Source organism: Microtus oregoni, unplaced genomic scaffold, assembly GCF_018167655.1.
Source record: "Microtus oregoni isolate MIOR12 unplaced genomic scaffold, Mior012 000019F_ref0000042, whole genome shotgun sequence".
Classification (NCBI taxonomy): domain Eukaryota; kingdom Metazoa; phylum Chordata; class Mammalia; order Rodentia; family Cricetidae; genus Microtus; species Microtus oregoni.
In genome coordinates, this window is record NW_024543078.1 from 22,911,266 (window position 1) to 22,926,643 (window position 15,378).

Here is a 15,378-nt window from a genome sequence, read left to right on the forward strand (position 1 = left end):
GGAAGAGAGATGGAGTTCCTCTCTTCATCTTCTTCCTGCTTCCTGACCGTGGCGGTTTGAATGATAGATGTCCCCCATAGTCTCAGGCATTTGAATGCTTGGTCTTAGGTTGGTGGCACTGTTTGCATATGTTTAGGGGGTGCGGCTTTGTTGGAAGGAGTATATCACTAGTGCTGGGCACTGAGGTTTCTGTGTCTCACATAGCGTCCTTGGTGTGCCCTCTTGTTTCTTGCTTGTCGTTCAAGTGTGAGTCCCCAGTTTCTGCCCCAGCTGCCCCGTCGTCTGCTGACCGCTGCCACACTCCCCTGCTACACTGGACTCTTATCCTCCTGGAACTGGAAGCTGAATAAACCCCTCCTTCTATAACTTGCCTTGGTCAGTTCAACTTATCCCAGCAACAGAAAAGTCAGAAGGTGGTGAGGTGGCCCAGCTGTTAGGCACACTTGCTGCTCTTGCAGAGAGCCTGAGTTCTGCTCCCAGCACCCATGCTAAGCAGCTCACATGGGGTCCAACATTCTCTTCTGGCCTTCGTGGGCACTTGTACATGACAATGCATAGACACAGACACATAAATAAATAAAAATAATCAATAAATCTGCAAAAAAGCTACACACTGACCCTTTGTTCTGTGTGTCATGAAGCTTAATTGGTGTCTCATCAGGACGCTGACGGGCAGTGCATGTTGTTCACAAAAGGAGTTCAGTGAGGTTGAGGAACGAGGAAAGATGATGCGGCTAGGAAGTGGGAGAGCCGCATTCCGTATGCTTGTGTTATCCCCTTGTTTTGGGGAATTTTAAATATGCACGGGAGCAGCCAGAATGGCCTGATGTGCATGCCATCTGCCTCACTCAGCAGCAACCAGCAGAACCTCTGCCAATTTTACACCCCACTCCCCTGGCCCTGTGCTACCGGGAAGTGTGTTCCCCACAACCGTATCCTTTCAGCAACAAATACATTTGTGTGAATCCCTATGAAGACTATACAACCCGTTCCTCTGCGTGCTAGGAAAAAAAGTTCACAAAAATATGTCTGCAGAAAAGATAAGGTCTGTTTTCTTTTAAAGATACTCACAATGTCAATATGCTTAAAATTGTTAACAATGCTCTGTTAATATTATTGAATGTGCAGATAGTACTTAATTTTCTAGTTATCTCATCCACATCTTACTTTTATCAGTTTATTAAATTAAGGTCCACGGAAGCTCCACATAGTGCAAATTGGTTGTTACGATGTAATTCTCGCTGGATCTGTAAGCTTTCTTCATTTCTTTTTTCTCTTCACGGTTAACCATTCGTAGAGAAGTTCTTCAACCCACAGCGTCTCTAGTCTAGCATTTGCTGATTGCATCTCGTGGTAGAGCAGGAAGTGTCCCTTGGCCTCCACATCTGCTGTGGGCTGCAGTTGGAGGGCGGGGCAGAGACCACGTGAACTCTTGCTAAGGTTTCCTTGGTGGTTAGTGGTGGGTTCTGCCACTGTGAGTTTTCCCTTTCTCTTGCCATGGAATCGTCCTTGAAGCTCAATGTCTGGATCCTTTAATTCCCTGGGGAGGGGGGGCACACTGACTACTTTTAGATCACAATACTCCCCTTTCCAAGGAGTTGCTAGAAGAGCTGCCATTTCAATAATCATCTTACTCAAGAAGGTGTCGCTGCCAGAGATGAGGAGTACAGAGGTTGTTCTGATCTCTTGGAGCCACACAGTAGCGAGTCACAATACACAGTTTGGATGGGGATGAGCTTGTGGACCATTTTAACCAATCACAGTCATCTCATTGTGGTCAGAAAACAGACTGATGGGAACATCTACACATGCAAGGTTTTTGAGTCTTCAGGTGAGATGGCTGTTGGGCGGCAGTGAGAGTGCCCATGGGGATGCTTTTGTTTTAGCTGGAGTGTAAGAGGGAAAACCGAAAGTGTGTGCAGAAGAGGAAGATTTGAATCAATGAGTGTGTTGGTTTGGTTTTTGTTAACTTGGCACAAGGGACCTCAGTTAAGAAAATACCTCCATCTAATTGACCTACAGACAATGTCTGGGACATTCTTTTATTGGTGTCTGGTGAGGAAGCACTAAACCCACTGTGGATGGTGTCATCATTGGAAAAGGGATCTTGGGAACTGTAAGAAAACAAATTGAATAGACCATGGGAGTAAGTTAGTAACCAGTCTTTCTCCATGGCTGCTGCTTCAGTTCCAGCCTCTAGGTTCGTGCCTTGAATTCCTGCCCTGAGTTTTCTTTATGATAGACTGTAAACTGCAAGTTGAAATAAACCCTTTCTCTCCAACTTGCTTGTGGTGGCGGTGTTTATTACACCAACAGAAATGGAGTCTTGACAATGCATTGAACAGCAACATGAATGCAAACACTCTAGAAGTGCGGGCTTAGGGAGGAAATGGGTAGCACACAAGGCCTGAGACCAGTGAAACAGGAATCCGCAAAGGAAATGTAAGTGTACATAGCTGGAGCCCACTCTTGCTAAATTTACCTCAGGGTTAAAGCAGTGGCTTCAGAAGGGGGTGAGGCTGGGTGTTGGCGGGAGAGGAGTCGACTTTGGTGCAGGACCTTAGGCTGTTCACGTGGCATGGGAGGACACGTGGCTGGGAGAGCAGCCTGGCCAGGACCTGGGGAACTCTGGAGGTTGACATCAGAGGGAATGAATGGCGAAACAAGACTGTGATCTGCACGTCTGTGAAAGAGGGAAAATGCTCTCCTCCTGCGTGCGTAACTTTAATTTGATTTGATTCTTGATTTGTATTGACTGTCAATCTTTACTATTTACTGTGTGGTAATTATGTTCTATAAAGCCACCTAGAATGCTGAAGTAGTGAACACAGATCTGTTTGCTCTATGGGAAATACAAGGGTAGGTTTCTGTGACCCTCTGGTCATGATTTTGTCAACTGATGGATCCACAGCCTTAATTTTTTACATTTATTGATTGATTGACAGATCAGTTCTCTCTGTGTGTGTCTGGTGCATGTCTGGAAGTCAGAGAATACTTTGTAGTAGTCAGTTCTCTTTTTACTTGATATCTGTTCCAAGGATCAGGTCATCAGGCTTGGCAACAAGCATCTTTAACTGTTGAGCCATCTCACTGGGCCTTTGTGTGTTTCTCTTTGAAGGCACATTCTTTAGTAAAACTGATGGTTAAATATTGTGGTAGTTTGAATGTAATTGGCACCAATAAGTTCATAGACAGTGGCACTATTAGAAGGTGTGGCTATGTTGGAGTAGGTGTAGCTTTGTCAGAGGAAGTATGTCACTGTGGGTTCAGGCTTTAGGTCTCCTATGTTCAAGCTATGCTCAGTGTAGAGAGAGTTCACTTCCTGTTGCCTGCAGATCCACATATACACCTTCTCCAGCACCATGTCTACCTACATGCTTCCAAGTCCTGCCATGATGATAATGAACGAAACCTCTGAAATTGTGAGCCAGCCCCAATTAAATATTTTCCCTTAGAAGAGTTTCATCATCATGGTGTCTCTTTACAGGAGTGGAAACCCTAACTAAGACAGCTACTATTGGTTGCACGTTCAGGAGAAGTACGACTGTTGGATGCAGCTGGGTGCTCACCTTCATAGAGGACACAATTGCCTGAAACCTGGGGGCATTAGGGATGCTGAATTCTTGGTAGCTGTTTTACTTTTTATACTTATTTTTCATTATTTATTACATTTGTTTTTAACTAGCACATAAAAATTATGTACTAGTGGGGTAACATGTTTCAACACACGCATACATACACATATAGTGTGATATAAAGTCATGTTAAATGTATCTCTTTAAACATTTATCATTCCCTCATGGTGGAAACTTTCAAAATATTTACTTTTAGTTTTTTTGAAATGTACACCACTAAACTACCATTATCTATAGCCACACTCCTGTGTACAGGTTCACCAGAATATCTTCCTCCTGTCCAACTCAGCACTTACTCATCAGCATTGTCCTGGAGCCATTTTATACAGTAAAAACACTAACAAAAAAAGCGCAAAAATACAAAAAGTGGCAATAAGTAGACACGAAGAAGGACATTTGTTTATAGTAATCCTCCTAAAGAAATATTGCAGCGTTGCTCTGCGCCAGTCCAGCGGCAAGAGCGAGCCCTGAGCATGTATGTCTAGTGCCTTGTGGCTCTGCCCATGGCTGTAGTAGCTTCATCAGAACTGCCTGGGATTGTAAGTAAGCTCGGGTGAGTCTCCGGGTTTCTAAAGACGGCCGCCAAGAGTGAGACTGAATGCCGTCTCGTAATAGGCATTGAAAAGTAAACCTAGGGTTTGGGGAAAGGTTGAAAACTGTGACGGGCTTTCTGGGTTCATAATACCGGGTTAGCTGTGCGAATCCCACAGATAATCTCTTCAGGATTGAGGGGGGAAAGCAGAAGAAAGGTGGTGTGGTGTATTCATGGGAATAAGTGGAGAGGAAAAGAGCTATGGGTTTCTGGATCTCCGCAGTTGCGGGAAGGGAGGCAACAGCACTGGGTGGGGGAAGATGAGGGGAGCAGGCAGCAGGGCGAGGCCCCAGGACCGCAGCATCGCTGGGCGTGCAGTAAGACCATGCTGAGTCATACTCTTTGGCGCAGGACTGTTACACTTACCCCTTGCTCAGAGCCCCACAGTTGTGTTTTCTGCCTTCCACCCTGTTGTGGCGCCCCCGTGGCCTGCCTTAGAGGGGTGGGGCGCGGTAGAGGGCTCTGGTTTGGTTCTTCTGGCCACATGAGAGACGTCTTGGGCAGAAGCCCCATGCCACAGACTTCTTTGCAGATGGTTTAAGCCGGGATGCAACACAGCTTCTCACTCACAGGGAGAAAATTTAAGCTAGAGATTAGATCCTTTTAGAGGCCTTTGAACTCGTAAACCCAGACACATATGTGTCAAGAACGGAAACTGGCAAGGACAGTACCCCATAGTTTGAACTTAATCGCTTTTGGTACGCACTTGAAAAGATAAACTACCCCAAGACATTTAACTTTAGAAACTCGCTCCGTTGTACTGCACAGTAAGTAATTTTCACAAGGATTTGGCTGAGAGAGATATTCAGTATCGACATGCAGGAATGGTTTCAATATGTGGTGGGCCAAGCAAAACAAAGTCACTGTGACCCACACTTTGCAGATCTAAGAGGGACAGAGGAGCAAGTAGCAATAATTAATTCCAGTTCTGGAGAAATACTCTAACTGTATTTCTCCACACTCACACGCCTCTGTTCTCACACTGCTCCATGTCTCTGGGGGAGGGGACTTAGAGCCCCAACCCAGGTTGTATGGCGTAGGACGTAATTGTACAGCGAAGCCTGCAAGTAGTCAGTTAGGACGAAGCGCTGTTTGGTCTGAAATATAGGAACTATAGACCAAGGCGCTCCGTTTGGAAGGCTGCTCATCAGTCAACTTCGGTGAGAAAAGAGGATGGCCACTTTGCCGGCTGTTGGCCTGTGGGCAAGTGGTGGCGGGATGCTGCTCCCAGGGTGGGCATGGCTCTGATCCTTGGGGTGGTCTGAATGAGAAAGACCCCTGTAGATGAAAATTTCTGTCCTGCCCTTCCCACAGCTGTTCAGTTCCAAATTAACACACAGAGGTTTATATGAATTATAAACTGTTTGGTCTATTACTACCTAGCTCTTACAACTTAAATTAAACTGTAATTTTTATCTATGTTAGTTATGTGTCTTGGTACCTTTTCTGAGTAAGGCATTCTCATTTTCCTTCCTTGGCTTCTGGCGGGCAACTGTGTCTCTTGCCTTTCCTCTTCCCAGAATTCTCCTGGTGTGGTCACTTTGCCTATTCTTCCTGCCTGACTACTGGCCAACCAGTGTTTTATTAAACCAATATGAGTGACAAATCTTTACAGTGTACAAGAGCATTCTCCCACAGCAGACCCCTATGGGATCATATACTTGAGTGCTTGATCCCCTGCTAATGGAATTGTTTGCTAAGCATTAAGAAGTGTGGCCTTATCCTCCTGAATATTAACCTTCATCAGGCAATGAAAGGAGACAGAGACAGAGACCCACATTGGAGCACCGGACTGAAATCTCAAGGTCCAAATCAGGAGCAGAAGGAGAGAGAGCCCGAGCAAGGAACTCAGGACTGCGAGGGGTGCACCCACACACTGAGACAATGAGGATGTTCTATCAGGAACCCACTAAGGCCAGCTGACCTGGGTCTGAAAAAGCATGGGATAAAACCGGACTTGCTGAACATAGCGGACAATGAGGACTACTGAGAACTCAAAAACAATGGCAATGGGTTTTTGATCCTACTGCACATACTGGCTTTGTGGGAGCCTAGGCAGTTTGGATGCTCACCTTACTAGGCCTGGATGGAGGTGGGTGGTCCTTGGACTTCCCACAGGTCAGGGAACCCTGATTGCTCTTCAAGCTGATGAGGGAGGGGGACTTGATCGGGCGAGGGGGAGGGAAATGGGAGGCGGTGGCGGGGAAGAGGCAGAAATCTTTAATAAATAAATAAATTAAAAAAAAAAGAAGTGTGGCCTTAATGGAGGAAGTGTGTCACTGGGGGTGGGCTTTGAAGTTTAAAAAAGCCCAAGCCATTTCCAGTTCACTTTCTCTGTCTTCTACTTGTAGATAAGGATGCAAGCTCTCAGCTGCTGTTCTAGCATCGTGGCTGCTTACCTGTCGCCATGTTCCCCACCATAGTGGTCATGAACTCATCTCTGAAGCTGTAAGTCCCTGTCTTAGTCACTGTTCTATTGCTATGAAGAGATACCATGACCAAGACAGCACCATGAAAAAGGAAACATTTGATTGGGGGCTTGCTTACATTTCAGAGGGGTAGTCTGTGATCATCTGGGAGGGAAGTATGACGGCAGACAGGTGAACATGGCACTCGAGTAGTAGCTGAACGGAGAGAGAGAGAGAGAGAGAGAGAGAGAGAGAGAGAGAGAGACTGGGTCTGGAATGGGCTTTTAAAACCTCAACTCACACTCAGTGACACACCAACAAGGCCATACCTCCTAATTTTTCCTAAACAGTTCCACTAACTGGGAACCGAACATTCAGAATGTGGATCTATTGGGGGGGGGGTCATTCTTATTCAAACCACCATACCCCCCCCCCCCAAATTCTTTATTGTCTAAGTTGCCTTAGTCATGGTGTCTTGTCACAGCAACAGAAAATGAAATGACAACCTCCCTCCAACTTCCAGGGTAGCCAGACCCAAAGGCAAGAGCTGCTTGCTTCTTACTTTGGCCTGGATTGGCATCTCCTTTATCCTCTCCTCTCCTTCTATGTACTGAAGAGCACAGAAGCCCATATGTGCAACTGGGGAAGGACTAAGAAGCAAGAATGTTGGAAAACTGCATTAAAACTGTGCTGAAAACACGACACTTCACTGTGTGAATTAGCATTGTCTTGCTCTGAGGTCCCCTTTCACACAGGGAAAGCCAAGAGAAGTCACTTGCTTATTTGATTAAGTTGGTCTGTTCTGGCTTGATACAATTTCTTCAGTTATGTTGACCTGCTGTGGGTTTAATCTTTGGCTTCTCCCAGCCCCCAGCTTCTCCTTTGGTAGCCCCGCCATGGTGGACACAGGTTGCTTTGTACTCCTGTGTCCTCTTAGGGCCTCTGTTGACTTCTTTTTGAGGTTCAACCCATCTCGCCACCTCTTTGGAAGTTAGATTCAGCTCCCAAAGGGTCTTGACTGGAGTGTCTTAGACCGTCAGGCTGGGTTTGAGCACAAGCAGAGGTTACCTCATGTCAGCATCTTCCGCTCTGTCTCTCACTATGGGAGAGCCTCTGCGGTTTAGCAAGCAGCCCTAGCAGAGTACCTGTCATGCTGTATGACAGAAGTCTCCTTACACCAATCCACAGGACTGTCAGAGAACATCTAGATGTCCTCACACCTGGAGTAACCCACGAGGAAATAGGAGATGGGTAACTCTAACCTGATGACTTGAGTCTTCCCTCTATAAATGATACTCTTCAGCTATTAAACCATACATGTGTTTCCATGCACACGAACATGGAACAGTGGAGAGGGAAAAACGAAGGCCCAGTCTAGTGTTTGGGTCTTCACTCAACCTCTTTGGAATTGTGTCATCTACCTTTCTTTTCCAGAGGCAACCCCTAGGAGGTGAGTAGGTGGACAGAAAGTCCTCTCCCCTCACGGCAGGACAGGAATTGCTATGTCACTTTCTGCCCTTTGTTTATTGTGGCTTACTGCAAAATTCTCTACTTAGTCCCTGAAGCTTTGCTCTGGATATGAGCAAGATATCTTATGAGTAGGAGTGATACAGATTTCTCTCTCTCTCTCTCTCTCTCTCTCTCTCAACAAAACTCACTTCTAAGACAGTAGCTTCTCGGTGACTTGTGACATCCACTATGAAGTGTGAGCTGTAGAAAAAGAATTTCTGAGTTCAAAGTTTTTCCTTCTTTCTTATTTTCTGAAATAAAAAGGGTAGACTCTGTGAATGGATGAGTATCAAGATTGATAGACAATGAAAAAATTTTAGTGTAATATCTTCAGATACATGTTAGAAAGAGTTGGGGACTTCTGAGTTAGAAGAAGGAGATCAAAGGAGATAGCTTCTGGTACAACTCACTTAGGAGCAAACATCCTAGCTTGCCATAGCTGAATCTTTTCGTATTGTTGGTTGTGTGCCTCACCCTCATTGAGCAGGTTAGAAGATACTAGTCACAAAACTAACTACAGGAGAAAAGACAGACATGTCCCTCTTATCATGGCTGCACAGAGAAGTATCAGATTCCCCCTGTGGCTCGTGAGCACTTCCTGCTCAAGGGCTTCTATGGGGATGCTCCAGTGACTCTGGAAGGATTGGTAAACTTCCTTTGTAAAGTTCTAGGTCTGGAGCATAGCATTTCTGGCTTTTTGTGCTACTACTCAGCTCAGCATAGGCAGCTGGGGAAGCATGGCTTTCCCTCTGTGTATAACTCCGTCACCACCACCAGGCAGAGATAACCTTGGCTCCGAAGTCATGGCAAAGATACAAGTAAGGCATATAATGATATCTTAGTCTACAATGGTGGTAATGGGACTACGAACTCTCCCCAGTAGAAGAAGTAGGGGAAGAACTGTAAGATACTCTCCTAAAAAAGAGGCTACTCACCTTTTCCTCCTGCCTCTCAAATCCATGTGATCTTTTTTTTTTTTTTTTTTTTTTTGATTTTTCGAGACAGGGTTTCTCCGTAGCTTTTGGTTCCTGTCCTGGAACTAGCTCTTGTAGACCAGGCTGGCCTCGAACTCACAGAGATCCGCCTGCCTCTGCCTCCCGAGTGCTGGGATTAAAGGCGTGCACCACCACCGCCCGGCAAATCCATGTGATCTTGGGAGACACACAAGGATATGGAAGGTGTGAAGATAAATCAAGGTGGGACTCCATTTTGCTGCTTCCACGAGGTCATCCATGACAAGGAGGACTTGGCAGTGATGTAAATGTTGGGGAGGTCATCCCTCATTCTTGTAAGTAAATTCTCACCCATGTTCCTTTGATTGAGTCCAACAAACTCATTGTTTCACCAAATCGGACTTTGGCAGAATTGTTTCTTTGGACTGCCACTGATGCCCTGGTTAGGGTGAATAGATATTTATTTGTCTGCCCAGGAAAAGTAACACAACCACAAAACATAGATGCTTAGGTGGCCTGCGTTCCTGGGCAACTTTACAAAACCAGGCTAGACTCGACCTGAGGGCTGTAGGATCTAGGATCAACTTTCTTAAACTGTGGGTATGCTTAACAAAATGTGGGGATAATAAACATTCGGTGATAGTAAAAGGTTTCTGAATGTGCAATGACCAAAGAATTTGAAATCAGCAGTGCAGTGAATGTAAGGTGTTTTGGGCCGTGCTTTCCTGTCTGGTGTTGTGTGACTTCACTCCTGACCTTGTTCAAACACACACCAGTTTCACTTTGTATTGTGCAGGCCCTCACCTCATGGAAAGCTGACAGACACTGCCTGGAACACCTCTGTTCAGAGCGAGATGATTGTGCTTTATACGTTGCAGTGTGTTTGACTGCTCTCAGAGAAACACCACAATTTGAGTCCAGAAATAAAGAATTTCAGATGTTTTCCTTGTTATGTATTAAATTAATATATCTTTGGAGTTTTGTTGTGTTAGCATGTTTGCCTTTGAGAATCACTCTTTTGAATTTGCCACTTGAGCTTCATAAAAATTTATTAAATTAATTTTTGACTTGCTGTTAGGATAGGACATCTAAAAATTTCTGAACTGGCCTAGATGTACCTTTGCTATTTTGAGCTATGTGTTTATGTGAAAAAGTGTTCTCTACACTGATGCTTAAAACATTAAAATATTGATCTTCTCTGAAAAATATTGAAGATGCTTTAAATTCAGTGGTATCAAATGTTCAGCCAAGGTTTAGTCCTGGATATAAACATAAGCAAGCACATCCACCTCACTGACATGCAGATCTGGATGCACCGTTCACAAATGGTAAAATTGCAAGCTTATCAGTGAATTGTTTCAAAATAAATTTCTATGTGATTTATTATCAATATATGTTTGGTTTGTACTCCTGTATTTTATAGTTACTTACACAAACATTTCTCAGGTGAAAGTGACTGTAAGCATGAAAGGTTTAAGAAGCACTGATCTAGTCTGAAGTGTCAGTCCAGGCCATGAAGAGAGCCATTTCCTTGCCTTTCTGCTTGTAGAGATGCCCACAGTCCTTGTTTTGTGTCTTTCTACCTCCTTCTTCAAAGTCAGCAACGTCACATCTCTGAGAACTGAGTTAACAAGGAGCTATACATAAAAGGATCGAGATCGGTGACTTATGATCCTGAGTCCTCAGGTGGACTTCAGCATGGTGTGTGTGTGTGTGTGTGTGTGTGTGTGAAGCTGTGTTGAGTATGGCAAGAGAGTCAGGTCCTCAGGTGGACATCAGCATGGTGTGTGTGTGAAGCCATGTTATCATGGCGAGAGAGTCAAGGCCTCAGATGGACATCAGTGGGGTGTGTGAGTGTGTGTGTGTGTGTGTGTGTGTGTGTGTGTGTGAAGCCATGTTGAGCACAGTGAGAGAGTCTGGTTCTTAGGTGGATATCAGCGTGGTGTGTGTGTGTGTGTGTGTGTGTGTGTGTGTGAAGCCGTGTTGAGCATGGGAGAGAGTCAATCTGCAGAAGGTGTAGGGATACTACACCTTCTGCAGTATCCCATTGGCAGGGATGGGGGAGTTTGGGTTTTGTTTTGAGGGCAGTAGCAAGTCACTGGAGGCTAACGCAGGTGAGTGACATGAATAAACAAGCTTTTAAAGAATTGTTTTGTTTAAATGGGAAAGAGTGGGATGGAAATAGTGAAACCTAGAAAACATGGGACTGTGGCTGCACAGATGTCCTTGTCACCATAAGGACATCTTTATTTATTTCTATTTCATTGCTTTATGTCTATTTTTTAATCTGATTGGCTTTTTACTTGCTACTACTGTGATTAAATTAATGAGCAAACTTGCTTTCTGTTTCCTTCTTTGTCTATGTACACGAGCAACAGCTCTGTGAACAAAACTCTTCATATACTTAGGCTTCCTTCTTCTCCCTCCCTTTCCCTCTCCCTCCTTTTCTTTTCCTGCCTCTTCTTCCCTTCTTTTCCCCTTCTATCCCCTCCTCTTTCCCTCCCCCTCTTCACCTTTCCTTCCCCCTTTCCTTTCCCTCCCCTTTCTTTCCTTCCTCTTCCCCTCCCTCCCCTCCCTTTTCTTCCCTTCCCTCCCTTCACCTTTCCTTTCTGTTCCTCTCCTCCCTCCCCTTCCCTCTTCTTTTCTCTTTCCTCCTCCCTCCCTTTCTGTCTCTTTCCTCCTCTCCCCTCCCTTCCCCTTTCTCCCCTCTCTATCTCTTCCCTCCATCTCCTTTCTTCTTTTCTGTTCATCTCTCCCTCCTTTCCTTTTTTTTTCCTTTTTGATGAACCATTAGACAGGAAATGACTAATTCAAAAGTATAAGGATTTTGAAAACTTTTGACACATACATTGCTTCTATTACATTCTCGCTGACATGCATGAAGCTACCTTCAAAGCTTAACCTGGGGTTGGATGGAGTTCAGATGCAGAACATTCTTGAGAACCACAAACGAAGCTTTACAGTAATGAATTTGGGGGCTGGAACAGCCAGTGGCTAAGAGCATAGATTATTCTTTGAGAGTATCTGAGTTTGTTTCCCAGAGCCTACAGTGGGTGGCCCACAAGCTCCTGTAACTCTAGCTCTAACGGATTTAACACTTCTGCACTCCAAAGGCACCTGCGTTCACACATACACACACACACACACACACACACACACACACATACACATACACACACTCACACACATGCACACATGCAGGCAGGAATGCACACTGGCACATATGCATGCACTAAAAACAAATCTTTAAAATCATAAATTTGGATGATTTGACTTATTTTGAGAAATATCTGAGACAGATCTAAAAACTGACATGCTAAGTGCTTAATAAATTCTGAATTTAACTTAGGTTCCACAGTATGTAGATTGAATTTAGTGCTCACAGTTCATGTTGTCTTGAAAAGATTTAAATATTTCAGTTTTATTGTTTTCTTTCACAGCGAAATACAGCCTTTTGAGTGCTCCAACTGCGCTTCACAAACACACGACTCTTTGCTGCAACGTATCCCTGGTTTTGTGTGGCTATTTCACGACGATGAGGAAAGTGTTGATGACAATTTTATTTCTATTACTTATCCATTCCTTTCTTGTTTTTTAAAAAAGTAAAACTATCAAATAACTATCCCTCAAGGAACAAAATGCAGAATTAGTCTTTTTTTCCTGCTGTGAGTTGAAACACACAGATGTTATGGAAAAAGAAGAGTAGCACTCCAATTTTATAGCAAACCTCTGCCTGCAGGAGCAAACACACCTTCTTCATGTGACTTTAGGGGTAGACACGCCCTCTCCATGTGACTATAGGGACAGACACACCCTCTTCACGTGAATGCTGGGGTGCTCTCAAAAGTCAGTGATGAACTTCTTTAAAAGGCTTTTACTTTTCCCCTCTTACTTCAATTATGAAATTGGAAATGTAGTCTCGTAAGGGAGTGTGTGTGGGGGACCATGATAATCTTCAACTAAAAACATTTGACAAAGGAATAATTTAAGACTGACCCGACAGTGGCCATGGGCTGTTTGCAGAATTATTAATGACTCATAACATTGAAAGTCCTGCTTTTATAGTAAAGAAATGCCGATTGAAATGAGCAATCGTTTCCACCTATCAAACGGGCGAAAGTAAAGATATTCTTCAGGGTTGGTAAGGGTACAGGGAGGTACATTTGCAGACTTGGCTGTTTGGAATATAAATCGGCAGAAGCATTATAGAAATCAATTGAGCAATATGTATTAAGAACTGAAAAAGAGCTCACATCCTTTATGACTCAGTAATTTCTCTTTTATAAGTCTATTATAAACTAAATTATTCAGAAATTGAATGCCCAAGGATGTTCAGTGCATTGTTATTTATAACATCAGAATATGAAACAGAACCTAAATATCAAGCAAGAAGAAAGCAGTTGAATACATTACAGGGTAGACCATCTGGAGACCATGGCTCAAGCCCAGCAGGACTGCACCACCCCAGGCCCAAGAAGAACTTGCCTTTAAAGAGACTCAGGCCATTCCTCTCGGGGGAGTGTGGGGACCAGCAGCCTCATCTTGGGGATTTGTGCTTTCTAACACAAAAGAAGTATCAAATGGGACACACGGATCCTCAGAGGATGGAGTCTGGTCATCTGGAGTTATGGAAAGGTCATAGGTCACTCTGATTTACAACCACATTCCAGAGCAATGTGTGTATGATATGATGTGGTGGCTATGTCAGCCTGTCTACCGCTTCCCATAGCAGCTTAGAACTTTTGCCTTCTGTGATCACACAAGCTGCGGCCCCCAGCATTTAATAGGGAGATCCCTGAGAGAACATTTTAGACTATCCCTAAGAGCCAGGATGAGTTTCTTCCTGGGAGAACACCACCTAACACTTTATCTCCGTGGATCTTTGTGAAGGAGCAAGGAAGTGGGTGGCGGCGGTGGGCTTTGCAGTCCGATCCTTCGGTGTCCCGTTCTACACCGTTAGTTCAGGCAACACCAGTTTTGTTTCCCATGTTCACATTTCCTTGGCCTAGGAATTGTGTTTTAGACCATTATAGTGACGACCAATGAGGATCCCGCGTGGAAATAGACGCAGGCTCTCACACAGTGCTCCGCGGTGCTCTAATAGCCACGGGGTGATGTAATGAGTTTGCCCAGCAAGTAGCGAGGCATCATGGCGGCTAAGGATCATAAGACCCCCAGATGCAACCTCTGCACGTGTCAGGCGACAGACTGACTATACACAGTAGCTTAGAGAGTGTGTGAAAAGGCTCCAAGAGGATGCTGATGAAGAGGTACTTGACCTTCATCTCACAGGTGCAGGGAGAGTGATGCATTGGCGTAAGTTGAGCACCAAGGGAAGTAGTGGTGTGGTGGCCATTTTTGTGTGTTTAGTCCCAGCTCAGTTTATCTGTTAGGTGACTGGTACCCTCTGTGAACCTCTGTGAGTAGACCCGGAACTGTTTAATGAGGAAGCGGTTTTAGTGCTTCATTCCTATCGAGACATTCATTTCAAACAGACCACGATTAGCTTTATGGTTTTAATTGTATCGAAATCCCTCATCGTAACCTATCACTTTATTGTATGAGTCCATTAACCTGCGTGCCACGGAGCGCAGTTTTAGACCCGTGTTTATATCTGGACTAATTACATAGATGCCATCAGGATAGGATGAGAGGCTTTTCAGATCGCCACAGGAGGAATTATCTGAACCCCTTTCCAAACTCCGGGGTTTGGAGCAACATCCAAATCGAACCCGAAAGACGCTGAACAATATTCCGAGCGCCTTGCTTTGAAATATCTATCACTCTATCAACAAGGAGAGGCAGTGTGGTAATTCTCCCATTATGCGTGACTTCCATATGCTTCTCATTTGGAAGTTCTCGGGGAAGCACTGGTCTGCAGGCTCCCCAATCAAAACCAGGTGGCTAATGGTCACAAGCGGGGGCTGGGGACCATGAGGAGATATGTGCCTTGTTTATTAGGGTGGAGACAGAGCATCTAGGCCACTAGCCGAGGGCTTGGAAGATGAGATAAACCAGGAGCCACCAGGTCCAGCTCTCTGAGGGGGACCTTTGTTAATGACTGCGAAGGTGGCTCAGCTGTTAACGCCTGGTTGACCCGAAGCACTTCTTCCTGGAGTCCAGGAGTGGCTGATGGCGCCTGCCGGCATGTTCGGTTCACACAGGGCGGTTTCTCACTTGCCCTGAGGAAGGAGTACTGAGGTTAGAATCGGGCCCTTTGTTACCTCACAGATGCTCAACAGCGGGGTGTTTATAATGCCCATCAAGCAGGCTTCCGTTGC